Source organism: Ursus maritimus, unplaced genomic scaffold (genome assembly GCF_017311325.1).
Source record: "Ursus maritimus isolate PB19 unplaced genomic scaffold, ASM1731132v1 scaffold_4, whole genome shotgun sequence".
NCBI classification, from domain to species: domain Eukaryota; kingdom Metazoa; phylum Chordata; class Mammalia; order Carnivora; family Ursidae; genus Ursus; species Ursus maritimus.
The window spans coordinates 34,435,127-34,455,071 of record NW_024426552.1 but is presented as its reverse complement, the minus strand read 5'-3'; positions in this window follow the sequence as shown (position 1 = coordinate 34,455,071).

The window sequence follows — 19,945 nt, the reverse complement described above, 5'->3', positions numbered from 1 at the left end:
CAATGTTCATAGCAGCTTTGTCCACAATAGCTAAATTGTGGAAGAAGCAGAAATGCCCTTCAACAGATGACTGGATTGAGAAGATGTGGTCCAGGGGCGCCTGGGTGGCTCAGTCATTAAGCGTCTGCCTTTGGCTCAAGGCATGATCCCAGCGTTATGGGATCAAGCCCCGCATCGTGCTCCTCCGCTGGACGCCTGCTTCTTCATCTCCTACTCCCCCTTGCTGTGTTCCCTCTCTCTCTGGCTGTCTCTCTGTGTGTCAAATAAATAAAATAATAACAAAAAAAGAACATGTGGTCCATATATACAATGGAATATTACTCAGCCATCAGAAAGAATGATTACACAGCATTTGCAGCAACATGGATGGGACTGGAGGAGATTATGATAAGTGAAATAAGTCAAGCAGAGAAAGACAATTATCATATGGTTTCACTAATTTGTGGAACATACAAAATAGGAAGATCAGTAGGAGAAGGAAGGGAAGAATGAAGGGGGGTAAGCAGAAGGGGGAGTGAACCATGAGAGACTGGACTCTGGGAAACAAACTGAGGGCTTCAGACCGGAGGGGAGTGGGGGATTGGGATAGACCAGTGATGGGTATTAAGGAGGGCACGTATTGCATGGTGCACTGGGTGTTATACAAAAATAATGAATCATGGAACATTACATCAAAAACTAAGGATATACTGTATAGTGACTAACATAATAAAAAATTATCATAAAAAAATCAGTTGCTTTCCTATACATTAATAATGTAACTGAAGGAAGAGAAATTAGGGAATCAATTCCATTTACAATAGCACCAAAAACATAAGATAGCTTGGTATTAAAAAGAGGTAATGGATCTATACTCTAGAAACTACAGAACACTTATGAAATACATTGAAGAAGACACAAAAAATGAAAAAACATTCCATGTTCATGGATCAGAAGAATAAACACTGTTAAAATGCTTATGCTACCCAGAGCAATCTGTACTTTCAATTCCATCCTGATCAAAATACCAATGCCATTTTTCAAAGTGCTTGAGCAAATAATCCTAAAATTTGTATTTATGCCACAAAGCTTTCTTATATCATATCTTTTCTTGATTCTGCAGTCCTTTGGTTGCTATAAACCTTTGATTGTTTTTTACAGAGACCTGATGAAGTTGTTCCAACCATTTACACTAGTTTTTCAATGTTTCTATTGAGGAACATAAACTTATTGCTGCCTACTTTGTTACCTTGCTCATGTCATTCCCAGATATAGTAATATTTTGAGGTCTTTGCCGGTTTGACAGTTAAAACTGGTATCTTTAAATTTTTTTAATTCTCTATTTAAGTTTTTTGGATTTTCTTCTTGGAGATTATATCTCCTAAATATTTTATTTCATCATTTTATTATTTCTCAATGTGTTAAACAATCCATAGTTTCTTGAACTTTATTGGTGCAAATAATGTCAAAAATACTTCAAAAACTGAGAGTAAATTTTCTTAGATATGCTTTTTCTTTAAATTCTGAGTAGAAATTTAATATTATATTTGAGCATAAAACTTTAAGTAGGTTTAGACCATTGTGGATTTAAGGGGCTTCCACTTATATGTATTATGATTTTTTTATGTCTTAGATTTTAAGTTATTTACCATTAAATCAATTCTTACAACAATAGTATAATATGTGGTATTTTTTTAATTTTAGACATTAGAAAACTATACAAAACTTTTAAGTATTTGAACCAAGGTCACACAGTAACAATGTAACCATGCTAGAACTCAACACAAACCTGTATTTCAAAATCAAATCCAATTAAACAAGAGGATACACTGACTCTTAAATTTTTGGTTGCTTTTTCATTACTCATCTTTGAATGAATATTGGTTTATTCAATCGTGACATTTGCTCAAAAATCCTATGCATATATGTTTCTTGTCTTCCAATATCGTTTATAAATCCTCTTTCTGGAACATAAGTTGGTTGGCTGGTGGATGTAACTTTATGTTTATAGTTTAGTGATCTGCAAGCCTAAGGGGTTTGCAGAAAAATAAAGGGTCACAGACAAACCCAGTTCTGTGTGGAGTTTCTTTGTTTTTAGGGAAGTTAAGGTACACAAAGGCAAATTTCCATATTTAACATTGTGTTTGATCTTCATTTTAATATCTCTTAGAACTGTGTCAGGCCTCCTTCCTATAGCTACCATTCATTGCTTCATGATTGAACACTCTCCTGACAGTGGTCCTGCAGATTTCTATTCTGTGTGAATGTGCTGATTCCACAAAGGGCTGGTTCTTCTTAACCCTTTGAATGGCCTTGTGAATGAGCTGTGAAGTGAAATGTTCAGCTCCAGAGGCACCCTTGATTCTAGAACTCATCCCTTGGTGCTGGTACTTACTTCATTGCAAGACTGAGTTAGTTGCCTTCTCTGGAAAAATTGCTGTGTACTTTTGTATTCTATCTAGCAACAGGACTCAAAATATCTTTATAGTGGTAGATACCTTTCCCTGCTTTTCATCAGAGATTCCGGTCTCTCCACATTTTTATATTAGTCTGGTGTTTTCAGCAAAATTCTGTTGGAAGGTGGTTATCAAATTTACCCTATAACCCATAGTTCTACATTTTAATTAAGTTAAATCACTTAATAGAACGAACTATTTGCATAAATGTGACTGCTGGTTCCCCATATGTTTTAGAGTTAAACACAGTCCCAGTTATTTTATGTGTATACTTCCTAAGAAATTTTATCTACATATAGACTCTAAAAAGCTATTAATATTCAGTGAATTTCCATAATATTCCTTGCAGTGATATTTGTTCACCATCATAAGTTAAGCTGATATTTTGTGGATTTTTCCTTTCTTTTAGGCATATCCTTTTGATGTTAGTGGAGCATCTCTGTTCACTCTGATTCACAGACTAGTAGAAAAGATAAATATGCAAATATGTGTGAATATAAATATATATAGACATAAAACATATAATACAAAGTAATATATATTATAATAAAATTATCACAATATTATCAACAATAATCAAAATTTTTAAATTTACTTTTATAACTAGTATGCCTTACTATTTGAGGAAATTTATAACAGATCCAGTATATAAAATTTAATTTTTTAAGATGGCGTATCAACAACCATTGGGAAAATCAGTGGCCTTTGTGGTAGACAATGCATTTTAATCAAACTAACCCTCTGAACTTTACTCGATTCACTCATCCAATGCAGTTTTCCTAATATGGTTATATTTGAGCCTGAGTTGAGCCAACTCTGAGGCTTATGAACCATTCAGTCTCAATCGAAATCAGACTGCTTTATGGTACATTGCACTTCTGTGGCTTAGAAACATATATCACTTTAATAATAAATGCTTTTTAAGTAAAAATTCTTAAGGTTAAACATACAATAATAATAAATATTATTATATAATAATTTTCATTAATTTGTTATGGTAAATGAAATGAGTTTAATAAGAACTTTTAAAAATATTTAGTCTGAAGATCATTTATTGTACTTAGAAAAATAAGGCCAAGTATTAGTTTTATTGTAAAACTCTTTTTGTTGTGTATTGATACTCAAATATTTAATCCTTTAAGTTATTACTAATACATGTGCTTTAAAAAAAAAGAACTAATACATGTGTTTTAGCCATTAAAAATACATGCCTACTAAAAATAAAGAACTTTACAAGATTATCAGTATATTTTAAAATAAAGTCCTTTTAAAGTCCTTTACTCTATATGAAAACCAATTTTATTTTTCTCCAGAGGCTACCGTCATTAAGAGTATGTTACAAAATTTTCATGTTATTCATATACATTTATGTACATATGCCAAACTTTTTAAAATAATACAAATGTAATAACTCTCTATACATTTTATACATAATTTTTCTGATTAATAGTTCCACTGTTAGCCTTGTAGATATAGACAATTATTTTTACTTGATATATAATATTTTATAGTATGTCATATATCATAACTATGACGTGAACAATTTCCCATTTACAACATTACAAATAGTGTAATTAATATATTTTGATATATTACTTTATGTACTTTCACAGATAAGCACATAGAAATGTAATTATCCACTAAGAAGATATTTGTATTATATCTGTCAGGGTGCTTTGGGCTTGAGAAACCTGAACTCAATCTGGCTTTTGCAACAAAGATTTATTGGCTCGTATAACATATATTCTAGAGAAAATGTGCAATTTGTGTTTGTTTGAACATCAAGTACCAAGATTCTTTCTGTCTTGCCTGTGTGCCACAGGCAAGGGCTTATGTATTCAGACCATTCTTTCTTGGTTTTAAGGAGGTTGAAAGCAGCAACTAGGGCTGTGTGATTTCTGATTCATACCAAGATCACAGCAGTTGATTGTGTTTGTCCATTTTTTCTCATTTTTAGCAGAACTGTTTGCATTTTATTAGGCATTATTTATCCAGTAACTTTATAGTTATATCCTGAAAACAAATATTGCAAAGTATAAATTCCAAACCAAACTGGTAATGTTAGTAAGCTATATTTTCAGTGAGAAGATAGTATTACTTGAACACTGGGCAGTTGGTATTATCTATAGTGGAACTGAACAATCACCTGAGTATAGGATTATATTTAGTAAAACCACAGACTTCACTTCATCAGCATGTCTTAGGATATCATATACTTCAAACATATAAATTGTGTCTATTTAATTTACTTTTAGATCATTTAAATTATCAAAATTTGTTTATATTTGTTATTTTCCATTAAATATCAATGTAGCAATAAGTATTTAGGAAACTTAAATCATAGGTATTATTCAGGTTTATTTTCAAATTATGGAATTTTAGATGGCACACATTTCTTAAATGGCAGATAGTAATGATGTCTATAGTTCTATATTAGACAGGAGACTTATGAATATTTAATTCAAACTTGAAGCAATAACAAAGACTATTTGCATAATTAGCAGAAAAAACATCATTTGGGTATTTTTCTAATGAATGATATTTTATGTTTTCAAATATCCAGATATTTCAATGATTTTTTCTTTGATATCTGAGGAATAAAATGTAAGTTATAAAATGTGATGGTTTAAAAAGTGTGATGAGTAAAAGCAAAATGATATTCAAAGTAGGTGTTTTATTTTTATGAATTATATAACATATTTCATTGAGTTCCTCATTTCAAAGAAGATCAACATTTTTTGATTTTATGAAGTTATAAACATGATGTATTTTTCATGCTACTTTGTTAAATATGACAAATATTGGGGTGCATGTGCCTCTTTGAATCACTATTTTTGTATCCTTTGGATAAATGCCTAGTGGTACAATTGCTGAGTTGTAGGGTAATTCTATTTTTAACCTTTTGGTAACATCCATACTATTCTGCAGAGTGGCTGTACCCCAGTTTGCATTTCCACCAACAGTGTAAGAGGGTTCCCCTTTCCCCACATCCTTGCCAACACCTGTTGTTTCCTAAATTGTTAATTTTAGCCAATCTGACTGGTGTGAGGTGGTATCACATTGGGGTTTTAATTTGGTTTTCTCTGATGTTGAGTGTATTGAGCACTTTTTCATGTGTCTGTTAGCCATTTGTATGTCTTTGGAGAAATGTCTGTTTATGTCTTCTGCCTATTTCTTGACTGGATTTTTTCTTTTTTTTGGTTTTCAGTTTGATAAGTACTTTATAGATTTTCGATACTAGCCCTTTATCAGATATGTCATTTGCAAATATCTTCCTCCATTCCATCGGTTGCCTTTAGTTTTGTTGATTGTTTCCTTGGCTGTGCAAAAGCATATCTTAATGAAGTCCCAATAGTTCATTTTTGCTTTTGTTTCCCTTGCCTCTGGAGATATGTCTAGTAAGAATTTGCTGTGGCCAAAGTCAACGAGATCGCTGCCTCTGTTCTCCTCCAGGAATTTGATGGATTCCTGTCTCACATTTCGCTCTTTCATCCATTTTGAATTTACTTTTGTGTGTGGTGTAAGAAAGTCATCCAGTTTCATTCCTCTGCATGTGGCTGTCCAATTTTCCCAGCACCATTTGTTGAAGAGACTGTCTTTTTTCCATTGGATATTCTTTCCTGCTTTGTTGAAGATTAAGTGACCATAGAGTTGTGGGTCCATTTCTGGGTTTTCTATTCTGTTCCATTGATCTATGTATCTGTTTTTGTGCCAGTACCATATTGTCTTGATGATTACAATTTTGTAATATAACTTGAAGTCCAGAATCATGATACCTCTAGCTTTTTCTTTTTCAAGGTTGCTTGGCTATTTGGGATCTTTTGTGTTTCCATATAACTTTTAGGATTATTTGTCCTAGCTCTGTGAAAAATGCTGTTGGTGTTTTGATAGGGATTGCGTTAAATGTGTAGATTGCTTTGGGTAGTACAGACATTTTAACAATGTTTGTTCTTCCAATCCATGAGATGGGATGCTTTTCCATTTCTATGTGTCCTCTTCAATGTAAGTTGCCTATAGTTTTCAGGTGTTTATTGTCCTTTACATAGATATGATTCATTAATTTCTTCGAATTGTGGTACTTAATGAAGTATCATTTCCAAATTATCCCCTTTTTGTCACTATATTAATTAAATAGACTATTTCTGAAGTGTTGAATAAAGCAACTTAGATATTTCTATCCATTGTTCACATTTAAATTAGTCCCAAATCAGTTGTTTTCCATTTTTTTAAGCTATAAAATTTCTGAAATGTAAACTATATTGAGAAAGTACAATATTACTTTGCATTGTCAATTTCCTTTTAGTATGTCAACAGGGTGTAGAACTTGGAAATGCTACAATATACCAATATTGTGCTTCTTAATAATTAATATAGAAGTATATTTGGTTGGTGTAAGTGTCATAGACTCCTTCAATAATAAAGTTTAACTATTGTAACTATAGATTTGTTCTTGTGATTAGATATTTTCAGTGATTTAAATTAATCAATTTAGAGTCTATTTTGATTACATTCATTGTCAAACTGGCATTTTATTTTCATCATTTCTCTGTGATACTATGTGTGTTTTCCATTGCAGTAGACTTACATCAGAGAAGTAAGATAATAAAGGAAGAAAGAGAACAAGAAACTAGAAAGAATAAGCAATAAATGGACAGCCTTCTAAAAGTTCCATTTTCTTTTATTCTGGGTTTATTAATAGTTTATTAAATTCCAGCAAAGCTTAAACATGTACTGAGCATTGAAACTGAAGTTTTACTTTTACTGGAAACAATAGAGACTTCAATTACATAATACTTTTCTACAAGTCTCTGACATCTTGTCTGAAAGTGCTTCGAAAAATAAAAATAATGAATCATAGATAATAATTATCAGATGAGTCAGTTAAATGCAATGATGAATTCTACCTTTTATGGTGCAATTAAAGTTTCTGTTTTATGGATTAAAAAAGAATTTCTTTTCATTTTGTAAATGAGCACAAAATGCTCCAAAATCCTAAGTTACCACAGACACTACTTAATTCAGCATACTAAGGAAAAGAAAGTATTAGAAAAGATAGCAGTGGTAAAATATCCATTTAAAACTCTAGAATTCATAAATATTGCCCTAAAGGCAGTTTGATCTTTGAGAATAAACACTGCAATAATTCAAATTACAACAATGAATATTTAATTGATTTAAGGTACTATCATTTGATTTTAATAGGGCCTTTGAAATGAAACAATATATGAATGAATGTGTGTGTGTACACCCAAATATAATCATATTTTTCATTAAAAGATAAAATAGGATTGTATAATTGTATCTGTTTTAAGAAAGCATATCAAAGGAAATATTAAATTCCAGTTAGGAGTATAATGGGATTCAAACATTTTCTTCTCTCTTCTCAGAATTCTTGTAAAGATGTACACATTTATTTAAACTCCATTTTTGAAAATTTTGATCACTGTGTTGAGAGAGAACAATATAGCTTTAAATTTCCCTGAAGTACTTTCTCACAATGATTATAAATTTCCAACTACTTTCTTAGTTGTTTGAATTTCATAATTTTCAAACAAAAATTATTCTTGAAAGTTAGTAGTGTTTTAGGAGTACCTCAGATTTTCCCAATGACTCTCTACTGACCTCACTTCAATTTCTCTTAATTATTTTTTTCTCCCATTCTGTTTCTGTTTACATCTTCATTTTGAAAGATTATGTGGGAGAAGGTATGAGATATTCAATTGTCTCAGTGTCTGATTTCTTCATAGGCATAAAATTATCAGTCTCTTAAATAGAGTGCTTTCTTGTAGCATTTGTTCTAGAAACCTAAAAACTAGTTCAAAAATATTTTAAATGTCCCTTATCTGAAGGGGTAGAATTGTTGATAAAGTTTCTGGTTAAGACAAAAAAGACTGAGAAAAGCCTTGGGATTGGTGGTGAACTGGACTATACTGCCCAATTTCAGTAACAGAGACCTCTTATATTTTAAGAAGGAACATTTTTATAAATATGACAACATAATATTAAAAATTTTTCATATAGGATGAGATTTTAAAGAAAATTACAAGATAAGACACCAACTGATAGAAGTGATTTATAATATAACAGAGAAAGCATTAACAGAATGTGTAGAGTAACACTCCAAAAAATCTAACCAAAAAACTTTTTAAAGATATGGATAGACAATTTATAGAGAAAAAACAAGGATGCATTGCAAATATATGACTATTTCACGTCCATTTGACTTGTCAACAGGTTAAATGTTAGGATTGGTGAGATTGTGATTCAACAGAATCTCATATTGGTTCTGGTAGTATAAACGGATACAATATATTAAAGGTTTAACTGGGTAATTATCTACTAAAGCATAAAATATGTATCCCAAAAGACAGTGGCCACAGCTAATAACTGGCTATATAAAGACTTTCAGTGTTCAGCCTCATTTGGCTCTTTTTTTTTTTTTTTTTTTTTGGTACAACACATGGTAGATTATACTTCCCTACCCTCCTTGTATTTAGGCTGGGCCATATGACTTTTTCAGGCCAATGGATTGTGAGTAGAAATGACATATTATTTCAGTCCAAAGTATTTAATTATTCATATGGAAATCCAGTGTTTTCTTCCTCCCTCCACTGTAGACTAAAAAAGCTGCATGTTCCAGCTCTAAGATTCAGCTATGGAGACATTTTGAATCACGAGTAGCTACGTTGTTTCTGTGCCTTGTGAATTTTTTGAAATTGCCTGGGCTTAGTATGAAAATATATTCCTTTAAATTAATGATATTTGAGGTTTGCTACTGTAACACAACATAAACAATCCTGATTAATACTAATACAAATTCTGTTGTACGTATGTAAAAACAAAACATACATTATATACTTTATAATTATCTGTATACATACATACTTTATAATTTGAACTAGGTAAATGTATTTTAATCATATAATGGAAAACCATGCAGCAATTAACCTATTTTTCCACACATGAAAATGGTCATTTATCGAATAATTTAGATTCCCAGTCATACAAACTAGGAAACTGTTTTTTTTTCCATTCAGAGTTTATACATGTTCTACTCAGCATTTATAACGCCTTCCAGTTGATGACAATATAGGCAGATCCCATGCCTTGTCAATTATTCTCACCTAAAACGGTGGTTTCTTTTTAAAAGTTCAGTCCAAACTAATGAAAACTTAGAACAAATATACAATTTGAAGCTCATGCCCTGCCCCCAGGTTAGACCTTGCCAGTGAATTGAAAACAAATATTTCTCAGCTTCTCTTCCCTGGGGAACATTCACAAATCTATTTGCCAATAGAATGCTCTGGGAAACAGCTCTCCTAGGTGTAACCTCAGATCTGATATTTACCTGGTAAATATTGGCACAGTTAGTTCCATTCTGATTGGTCATTGCCTTGTCAATGTTTGTTAAATATTTTAAAATTTACCCCATAAAGTTTCCTTTAAGGAGTGCAAGCCCAGATTCCTTTTCCGAAAATGGTCCTTAAGAAAAATTAGTTAACATTGTCACACCCAGTGTTGGATATGCAGCCTGATTACATGTTCCATGCTTGTCTTTGCAGGTTGCTCCAACCTATACCAAATTCCAGGTGTCTCAGATTAGAACTCAGGGATATTTAATTGACATAGGTAGCTTTCACTGAGCAAGAAGTTGGTCTATTGCACTATGTTTGCATACCAAATACTTTATATAACCATACAGAAAGATAATTTCATAGCTAACTTAATAAAAGCCCCTAATATATAAGGAGATGTTTCTTGCAGTAAAACATTCTTAATATTCATCAGATATTTTTAATGACTTTAAAATTCTGTTATTAAAAGTGTTATGTCAAACACTTATAAAATATAAAAATGATGAGGAGTATCACTAATATGAAGATGTGATTCTAATAATGAAGAGGTCTAAAAATTCAGTCAGTTATAATAGCTGATAACAGGCTAAATCTCTCACATTCTTTGAAAAATACCCAAATGTTTTTCCTTAAATCTGAGTAGTTGTGATACTTTCACAGTAGACTTTTGTTCCCTTTTTCATTCACTGCAACTATTTAAGAATATCTCTATTACTTATCAAGTTCCTTTGAAAGGGATTTACCTTAGTGCTTTGTAAAATATAGGTAACTCATCATCTTCAAAGCACAATTTAGAATTTAAGAGTAAAATTTTAAATCTTCACATATTGACATAGAAGACAACATCTCTGGGTAGGTTTACACCATAAAATTTCCTTATGAGCTCTTGTGAGTAGCTGTGATGATTGGGATATAATAACAGGTTTATATTAGCATGAAAGAGCTTTATGAATGTTTCTCCCTTTTGTTGGGTTTGATCTGAGACATGATTATAGCATGATGAATTATATTAAAAGAGGACACAGAAATCACTTAAGCCAATCATTCTCCATCTTTTATAAGTAAAACATGAAATCAAAAGATGATGAAAGATTGAAAAATTATATACATATATTTTAATAAAGTGTTAATTGTTTTCCTTGAAGCATTTTTGTGAGAATAGCATCTTTCTTTATTTAATGTAAGTATGCTCACTTATCTGTGTTCTGTCAACATCATGTTCTGTCAACATATTACAATGTTAAAGGCTTTCTATTGATAACAAAATTTGGAAAACACTACTCCATAGTACTCCAGACTCATGAAATATTTAGAAAGAATATTATTCTGTCACCTTTACCAGCAACTCTTTTTCTCTTTTCCTTTAAGCAACTTATTTCTCCAAATATTTTTGAAAATTCCATTCTTCTGCATCAATGTAGTTGTTTCTTGTTTGTCATTAAAGTTTTATGGCTCTGAGCATCTTTTCTATGTTGTTAACTTACCCTAGATTTAATCATCTCCACCAATAATTTTCTAAACTACTGATTTAGTTTACCCTTCTATGCCTTTGCTTTGCTTGCTTCCCTTTCTTCCCTTCCCTCCCCTCTACTATTCATTTTCTTTCTTTCTTTCTTTCTTTCTTTCTTTCTTTCTTTCTTTCTTCTCTCTTTTTCTCTCTTTTTCTTTCTCTTTCTTTCACTCACCTACCTACCTACCTACCCACTTATCTTTAGTTCACTATTGCTTTCCCCAAAAAACAATGAACATTTTGTTTTGGACTCAGGAAGTGTGTCTTCATTTAAAGTGAAGAACATCAAATGTTTATTCTTATAAAAATTTACAAAATAAAATTATGGCAAGTTTGAGAGCGAGACTGAGAGAGAGAGATTACACATTAAGAACAATATAAAAATTTTAAAGAACCTGAATTCATAGAAAGTGAAATATCTCTAAGCATATAAAAGGGTGTTAGACAATATGCTACACTAAATATTTGCTGAATTAAAAATAGGAAAAATTTTGAACGTACTTGAAAACTTAGAAGACAAGTTGTGAAATTTCTAGAAAAATACCAGTTATCAAAATTGACTTAAATAAAATACAGAAAACTGATTAGTTTCAAGAATATGAAAGACATTAAATCATAGTAAAGAAAAAAATTCCCCTAAAAGCCATTACCTAAACACAGGCGAGTTTTCCAAAATTCAAGGTGTAAATAACTCCTAGTTCTTACAAACCACTTCAGAAAATTTTTTAAAAAGAGCAAAATTTATTCAAGTCAATTCATAAGTCTACTAGCATATTAAGAATAAAATTACATAGGACTTTATAAGAAAAGAAAGATAATAAGCTAATTTCCCTTAAAAAATTAGAAAGAAAATTCCTGAAATAAGTGTTAATAAATATGATCTACATATCAAAAATTTTAAACCATCATAAACAAGAACTTATTCTAGGTAAGCAAAGATAGCTCAGTTTTGAAAACTCTATTAATATATCTACCTACCTTAAGCTATTTAAGGAGAAGAAACATTTTTAATAGATACAGAAAAATTTTTAAAAAATTCAAAATCAATCTATAGTAATATGACTTTAAAAATTAATAAAGGACAGAAAATTCCTTCATCTACACCAAACAACATAGTTAATGTTCTCTCTTCCTCTCTATTTTTTAATCGTTACATACTTAAACCAGATTTGGACTTTATTCTGTGACATAAATCTGCATAACCTATTCTAGGACCTAGCTCTGGTAGGTTATTGATAACTAAAGTGGAGAAGAGAAATAGATCCTTTTCTTGCAAGTTAACAATAAAATAAATTGCTAATGAATTGGGGGCCAGTAGTGATATTGGAAACCAAAAAATAATTTTGAAATACATATTGGTATTCTTTTATACAATGAAAAGATTCAGAACTCATAAAAATGTTAAATAATAAAACATACAAATAATGATTTACATTGAAAGATAAAGTAAAGAGTGGATGGAGAGATTTTCATCATCATAATAGGGCAATAAAATTCAGAATATATAAAAAGAAATCTCTATAAATTAGGAAAAAAGTGAACAATAACCAAAGGTAATGCGTATGAAATTCAAAAAAGAGAAAATTGAAAATGTTACAAGGTGTCAATTTTTCAATTAGCAAAAAAATTCAATTAAAATAAAACTTAAATATCATGGCAGACACATCTGTTTGGTAAAAATATAAAAATATGTATATATTTTATATGTATACACATTTATATATAATATATAAAAATATGTTTAAGTACTGGCAATGTGGTAGGAAAACAAATGTGTATATAATTACTAGTAAAAATATTCATTAGTGTGATCTCTTAGTAAAGATACTTGGCATTTTCTAATAAAGTTGATGGTGTATAGCACATATCTAGCAATTTCTGTTATAGAGATGCATGAGAATCAGTATCACGTATTCACCGAAGATCAAGTACTGATTGAGTTCACAGTGAGACTGTATTTGGATCTTGATGCCGTCAATTACTAGTTCTTTGACCTTCAGGAAGCTTTTTAGACATTCTGTAACTAATTGTATAAGCTTCCTCATCTTTAAAGTGTATGTGTCTGTGTAGGTGCATGAATGTACATGCATGGTGGACACATGCGTGTGTGTATATGTCTGTTTTATAAGCTGTATCGGTGTATGTGTGTGTATGAAAATTATAAGAACATGACTGATTCATGGTGGTAGTTGGTTTTGGAGAGGCAGGTGAGCAGTGGGGTCTGGAAAGGAAAATAGAAGCTGTTTGATATGTCAATTTTATTTGTAGTTTGTTACTTAAGAGATACGAAGCAACTATACAAAATATTTCCATGACACTTTTGTGGAATGTAAGGAAAGTTGTTTCCATTGTACTATTATTTATAGTTCATGTGAACTTTTGTTAATCATAAAATATACAGGCACAGAAAAAAAGGAAAAATAGGAGGTGAGGAAGTGAAGATAGTAATATACACAATGGATTTGGGTAGCATAGCTCTGCTTTGCTAGAGATAAAGGTGTTTGAACATTGATGAAAAAGATTCTCTTGAAGAAGGAACTGATGATTCAAAAGTAAAAGAATATAGTTTCAGGAGTAAGCTCTTGAGTGGAGTCTGTGATTGAATAGCTAGAGGTGGTGGCTTTTCATTTGTGCGTGGCTCATAGGCATAAAGAATGCAACCTTAGACACGACCTAGAAGACTAAAGTGCATTAAAAAAAAAAAAAAGCCTTAAAGGAGAAAGCAACTCTCTTAAATCTTTCCTTTAGCCAAGTATAGCTTTTCTTTGTTTCGTTACGTATTCTTGGCATAAATAATTGTTAAGTTGGTAGTAGTCTGCATGTGCGGCATCTCCTTTGTGTACGTGCACATTAAAAGACTTATTCATTCTAACCATGAGGGAATAAAAAGAAAAATAAGTCATCATGTTTTATGAGAACTTATCCAAAGGACTGCTTTGTGACTATATGCAATTTGGAGTTCCAGATGAAACTTATTTGCTAAACTCTATAAAAAATAACTTAGTACTTGTAGTGGAAAACTATTTTGTCCTTTGTAATAAAACTCAATTATTTGATCTATTTTACCTTTAATGTATTGATTTGTCAATTTGATGCCCCAGGTTCAGTGAATTAAATTGTACTGCCTTATTTTTCTTATTCTCTGTTTCAATTCACAATTCATTCTCCTACATCTTGAAATTTTTTGTGCATAAATCCCACCCTAATGTTTTAGTTTTTATATTTAAAAGTCATGAATACAAAATGTTAAGAAAAATAAACAGACTGGTTGATGAATTGGTCTCTGATATATTACAAGAAACAGAATGTTTCTCTGTATGTATATACACACATATATACAAAAGTTCCAAAAATGTATTAGTTCTCTTGTTCTTTCTACCATAAAAGTCAATCAATACTAAATTATTTTTTTATATTATAAAATTAAATCAGTCAAGCTAGAGCATGTTAAGCAGCAAGTCAGCCTGAAAGTCTTTAAAAGGAAACCCTTGAGTACATGATAAACTAAGCATGGCTTCACTGGACAATACTACACTTATCTTTCAACAACAAACACAACATACTTTTTCAATTGCATGCAACAATCAGAATCAAGATTACTCTAAGGGAACTGATTAAATCTTCTGATGCTAAATCATATTTAAATATTTTTTCTTTCATCTTTGCTTTAGGAGAAATTTTTTTCAGTGATATAAATAATGGCAACAAAAAATCCCATATTAGAGTTTATAAAAATAGTAAATATAGAAGTTTAAAACAAAGTTAGCAGTTGGTTACTTTTAATGTGATCAATTTGTATCATTTTCATTTTTTTCTAGATTTCTTACAGCCTAGCTAAGCGGTAGGTATATTTAATGAATTCTCACCTATATCCTATTTTTTAACCTTAATTCATATTTAAGATAAAATATTATATTTAGGTTTACTGTTTCAACTAACTAAAAGGGACTCAATATCAATCCTTCATTATCCTCTGCAAATTCAGAACTCACTTCAAAGAATTGCATGTATTGTGTGCAGGGATCATTGAAGTAATAAATAAGATTGTTTTCATCCATTAATTAGAATATTGTGTATATATTAATGTATTTATGATTTGCACATAATTTAGAGTAAACTAAAGTTTTTGAAAGTAAGTTTAAAATTTTCAAGTACTTTATAGAGTATATGATCTCAGAGATATACAAGATTAAACTCTGTATGTGCGTATTTGTCAGAATTTCTAACTTAATAGTAAAGTTAGTGACACAGAGCAATTTTTAAATACCTCTTCCTTAAGGCATCATTACACTAAAAATTTATATCATTTTAGATTCAAAATATTCCTTTAAAGGGTGCTCTGAATATATGATATTTCTGCGGTCATCTCACTGTATTGTTTAGGCTAACCAAAGGGCATTCTGTCTTAAGTAATCTTTATGGTATTGTACACAATAAAAATGAACAAGATAATCTTATAAGAGCTTGAAACTTGTAAATATAATTTAATGTGTTATGTTATTGTCTTTCATTCAAATGCAAAACCAAAATTTTAGAAGTACAAATGCATTTTTCATGTTTAGACTGGACTTCTGATGTTTCTAAATTATAATTCAAAGTAATTAAATTGGAAAATATAGTTCCATAATTAAATATAATAGCCAGGAAAATATGCAAAATACCCCAAGGCTTGGAGAAAAACTGGATTAGTGGTTTTAATAAGCATGTGCTTCCACTAAAACATCATTATGGGTTATTTTCATGGATTGTTTGTAACCATGCTTCTAGAAAATGTTTTAAATAAGATGGTAGAGAAATTGTTTCTGTAGCACCACATTATTTTGCATTAGTTGTGGTTTCCTTTACCATTTAGAAAATAATTTCAGCTTCATTATTTTGTCTTGCTACAGATGATCAACATGTGTAAACAATGTCCAGGAATAATTTGAAAGATAGTCAAGTATTCAAGGGAGTAGTTGACACTATATTATGCCAAAGAAGCCTCTCTCTCTCTCTCTCTTTCTCTTTCTCTCAATCTCTCTTTCTCTGTAGCTCTAGGTAAGGCACCATCCTCTCATCTTGTCTAATCAATTAATATGTCATAATGTAATAATGCCTGCTTTGAAATATAGCATACACATGTTTTGAAAAATATATTTTCCTTATTTTAAACTTAGCTTGACTTTTGGCTAAAGGCCAATTTCTTGAGTGGGACAAATTTAATATTCTTTTCTTTAAAATTTCTGAGCATGAAATAGTATTCTTAAACCACTATTGGCATTTCATGACAACTACAAACAAGTTTTCTAGCATGACAATATAGTTTCCTACATTGAAGATCACCTTTGATCTTTCTTATAGAACTTCACTGTAATATTGCATAGAATTATGAAAAAGAGCTTAAAATGCCACCTCCTTTTCATCAAATAATTGTATTGTGGAAAAATGCATAGTCCAAAAGAACTGTTAGAAATTATACAGATTCATCTTCCTAAGTGCTAGATGGTCACCCACATTTTTACAAGGTTGTATCTCTTTCAGATTTTTCAAACAATTGCCAATATATGGAAACAAGTATACGATGTGTCAACAATTATGCTTTTTACAGAGTGAAATGGAAATGAGCTTATAGATAAATTTAATGCATCTAATTATGGCTCTAGAGCTATGATAAAAAGCAAATACTCTGAGTCTGAATGATGTGTCCTTGGACACTCATAGGCCACATCTAGAAACATGTAATTATCTCCAAAATATCGATGGACTCTAAAACTTGTGCCTGAAACTCTGAAATAGTACAAACCATCAATCTAAAATCAAAGAACTTAAAATATTATGCCTAGTAATTTATAAATAAATATCCAATAGATGACACAAAGTCAGGATGTACCTGATCTAAATTAATACCAATTCTTCATGTACTACTAAAGTAAGTATTTTTATGGGATTTTGGAATGGACTACCAGAATGCTCAATAAAAGATACACTGACCTTTAAAAGCCATCACTTTCCTGCTACTACACAACATTTTTGCTATCTTCATGTATTTATTTTTTTCATTTTTCTTGTTTGAATAAGCAAAATGTTGATCTTTTAAAACTAATTTTCTCACTTACCAACCAGAAATCCTCCACCCTTCTCAATGGCATCTTCTATCTCCTTCTTCCTTCTTCTCTGATCAGTGCATCTCTCCTTTCTTCTCTCCATAAGAATTTAGCCACGATCAAGCCCCTTTACACTTAAAAGAAAGAACAAAGACACAACAAAATCCACAGTCAAAGGTCTCCCTCCAATTACCATTCTGATTTTCCTTCTGCCATCAAAGCTTAATATTATGCGATGATAATAAAATTCATTCTCCTCTCTTTGATGTCTTTTTACTCTGGAGGCCACTGTTATACTATTTCCTAAAAACAATTTGTCTTCCATACCCTGTGTAAAATCCGTAAGACAACTTCTTTTCACTTGATCATTTTGCAATATGTGACTTTGTAATTAATTACTTACTTCTTGAAATACTCTTTCATATGTGTTCATATTGGCATACTGTCTGGTTTTCTAATATCTCTTCCTCATATGCCTTCTCATTAAGCACTTTTTTTCCTTCTCCATGCACCCCTCCATAAAGTCATTTCTTAGGGATCACTCCTTACCTATCTTCTCTAGCTACATGTTATCCCTAAACAAACACATCATGTTCTATATGTATAGTCAGTAAAATACCCTAATTTTTGTATATTGAAAGATGATCTAGACTTTGCTGGAGCCTAGCTGTCTATAATACATTTTAAATGGATTAAAATTTTCAATTTTCCCCACATCTAACCAATCACAATATCCTTTCAGAACAATTTCCTAATAGTTTCTAATTTGCCTATTTGTTACGCCATTCACTGTTACCTCTTTCATAAAGGCCACATCTATTTCTATTTGAATTACAATGACTATTTCCTAATTTATACCCTAGATTAAGGCCTGGTCTTCTATAATTTCTTTCATAACATTAGCGTGCTCTTTCTATAGCTTAAATCTGATTCTGACCATTTCTCTGATCAAAATATTTCATTGAATTTCCAATACTTTTAGAATCAAGTCTATACACATTAACATGACTCCTCTAAGTTTTCTGTTGGCCTGATTTTTGTGTATTCTCTAGTCAGGTTTCACGCTACTTTGCAAATGATTAACCCTTGTTAATGAATGGTCTCTGATACTGAGAGACACTGTAGTACATTTTAGTCATGTTTGTTATCAAATTTTTGTTTAAATTCTTGTTAGTTAACATAGAGGGCAATATTGGTTTCAGGAGTAGAATTTACTGATTCATCACTTACATTTAACACCCAGTGCTCAACATGACAAGTGCTCTTCTTTTTTTTTTTTTTTTTTTTTTAAAGATTTTTATTTATTTATTCGACAGAGATAGAGACAGCCAGCGAGAGAGGGAACACAAGCAGGGGGAGTGGGAGAGGAAGAAGCAGGCTCATGGCGGAAGAGCCTGATGTGGGGCTCGATCCCACAACGCCGGGATCACGCCCTGAGCCGAAGGCAGACGCTTAACCGCTGTGCCACCCAGGCGCCCCGACAAGTGCTCTTCTTAATAACCATTACCCATTTAGCCCATCACCCACCGACCTCCCTCCACCAAGCTTCAGTTTGTTCTCTATCATAAAGAGCCTCTTATGGCTTGTTTCTCTCTCTCTCTTTTTTTTTCCTTCTCATATTTTCATCAGTTTTGTTTGTTAAATTCCACATATGAAAGAAATCACACAGTATTTATTTGTCTTTCTCTACCTGAATTACTTTGTTTAGCATAATGTATGTTAGCTTCATCCACGGCATTGCAGATGGCAAGGTTTCATTCCTTTTGATGGCTGAGTAATATTCCATCACATATACTGCCTCTTCTTTATCCATTCATCAGTCAATAGACATTTGGGCTCTTTTCATAATTTGGCTAATGTTGATAATGCTGTGATAAGCATCAGAGTTCATTTATCCCATCAAATCGGTATTTTTGTATCCTCTGGGTAAATACCTAGTAGTGCAATTGCTGGATCATAGGGTAGTTCTTATTTTTAGCTTTTTGAGGCATCTCCATGCTGTTCTCCAGAGTGGTTGCACCAGTTTTCATTCCCACTAAGAATGCAAGAGGGTTCCCCTTTCTCCACACCCATGTGAACACCTGTTGTTGCCCATGTTGTTAATTTGAGCTGTTCTGACTGGTGTGAGATGGTATCTCATCATGTTTTCTCATCATGTTTTGATGTGTATTTCTCTGTTGATGAGTAATGTTGAGCATCTTTTCATGTGTCTGTTAGCCATCTAGATGTCTTCTTTGAAAAAAGTCTATTCACGTCTTCTGCCCACTTCTTAACTGGATTATTTGTTTTTTGGAGCATTGAATTTGATACATCCTTTATAGATTTTTGATGCTAGCCCTTTATCAGATATGTCATTTGCAAATATCTTCTCCCATTCTGCATGCTGCCTGTTCGTTTTGTTGGTCATTTCCTTCACTGTGCAGAAGCTTTTGATCTTGATGGTAGCGAATATTTTTAAAACATATTTTTGCTTCTGTCGGGAGCACCTTGTGCTTCACATTACTGAACTCACACTTGTATGCATATCAAAACCTTTATCTGGAAAGCTTTGCTCAAGTCTCC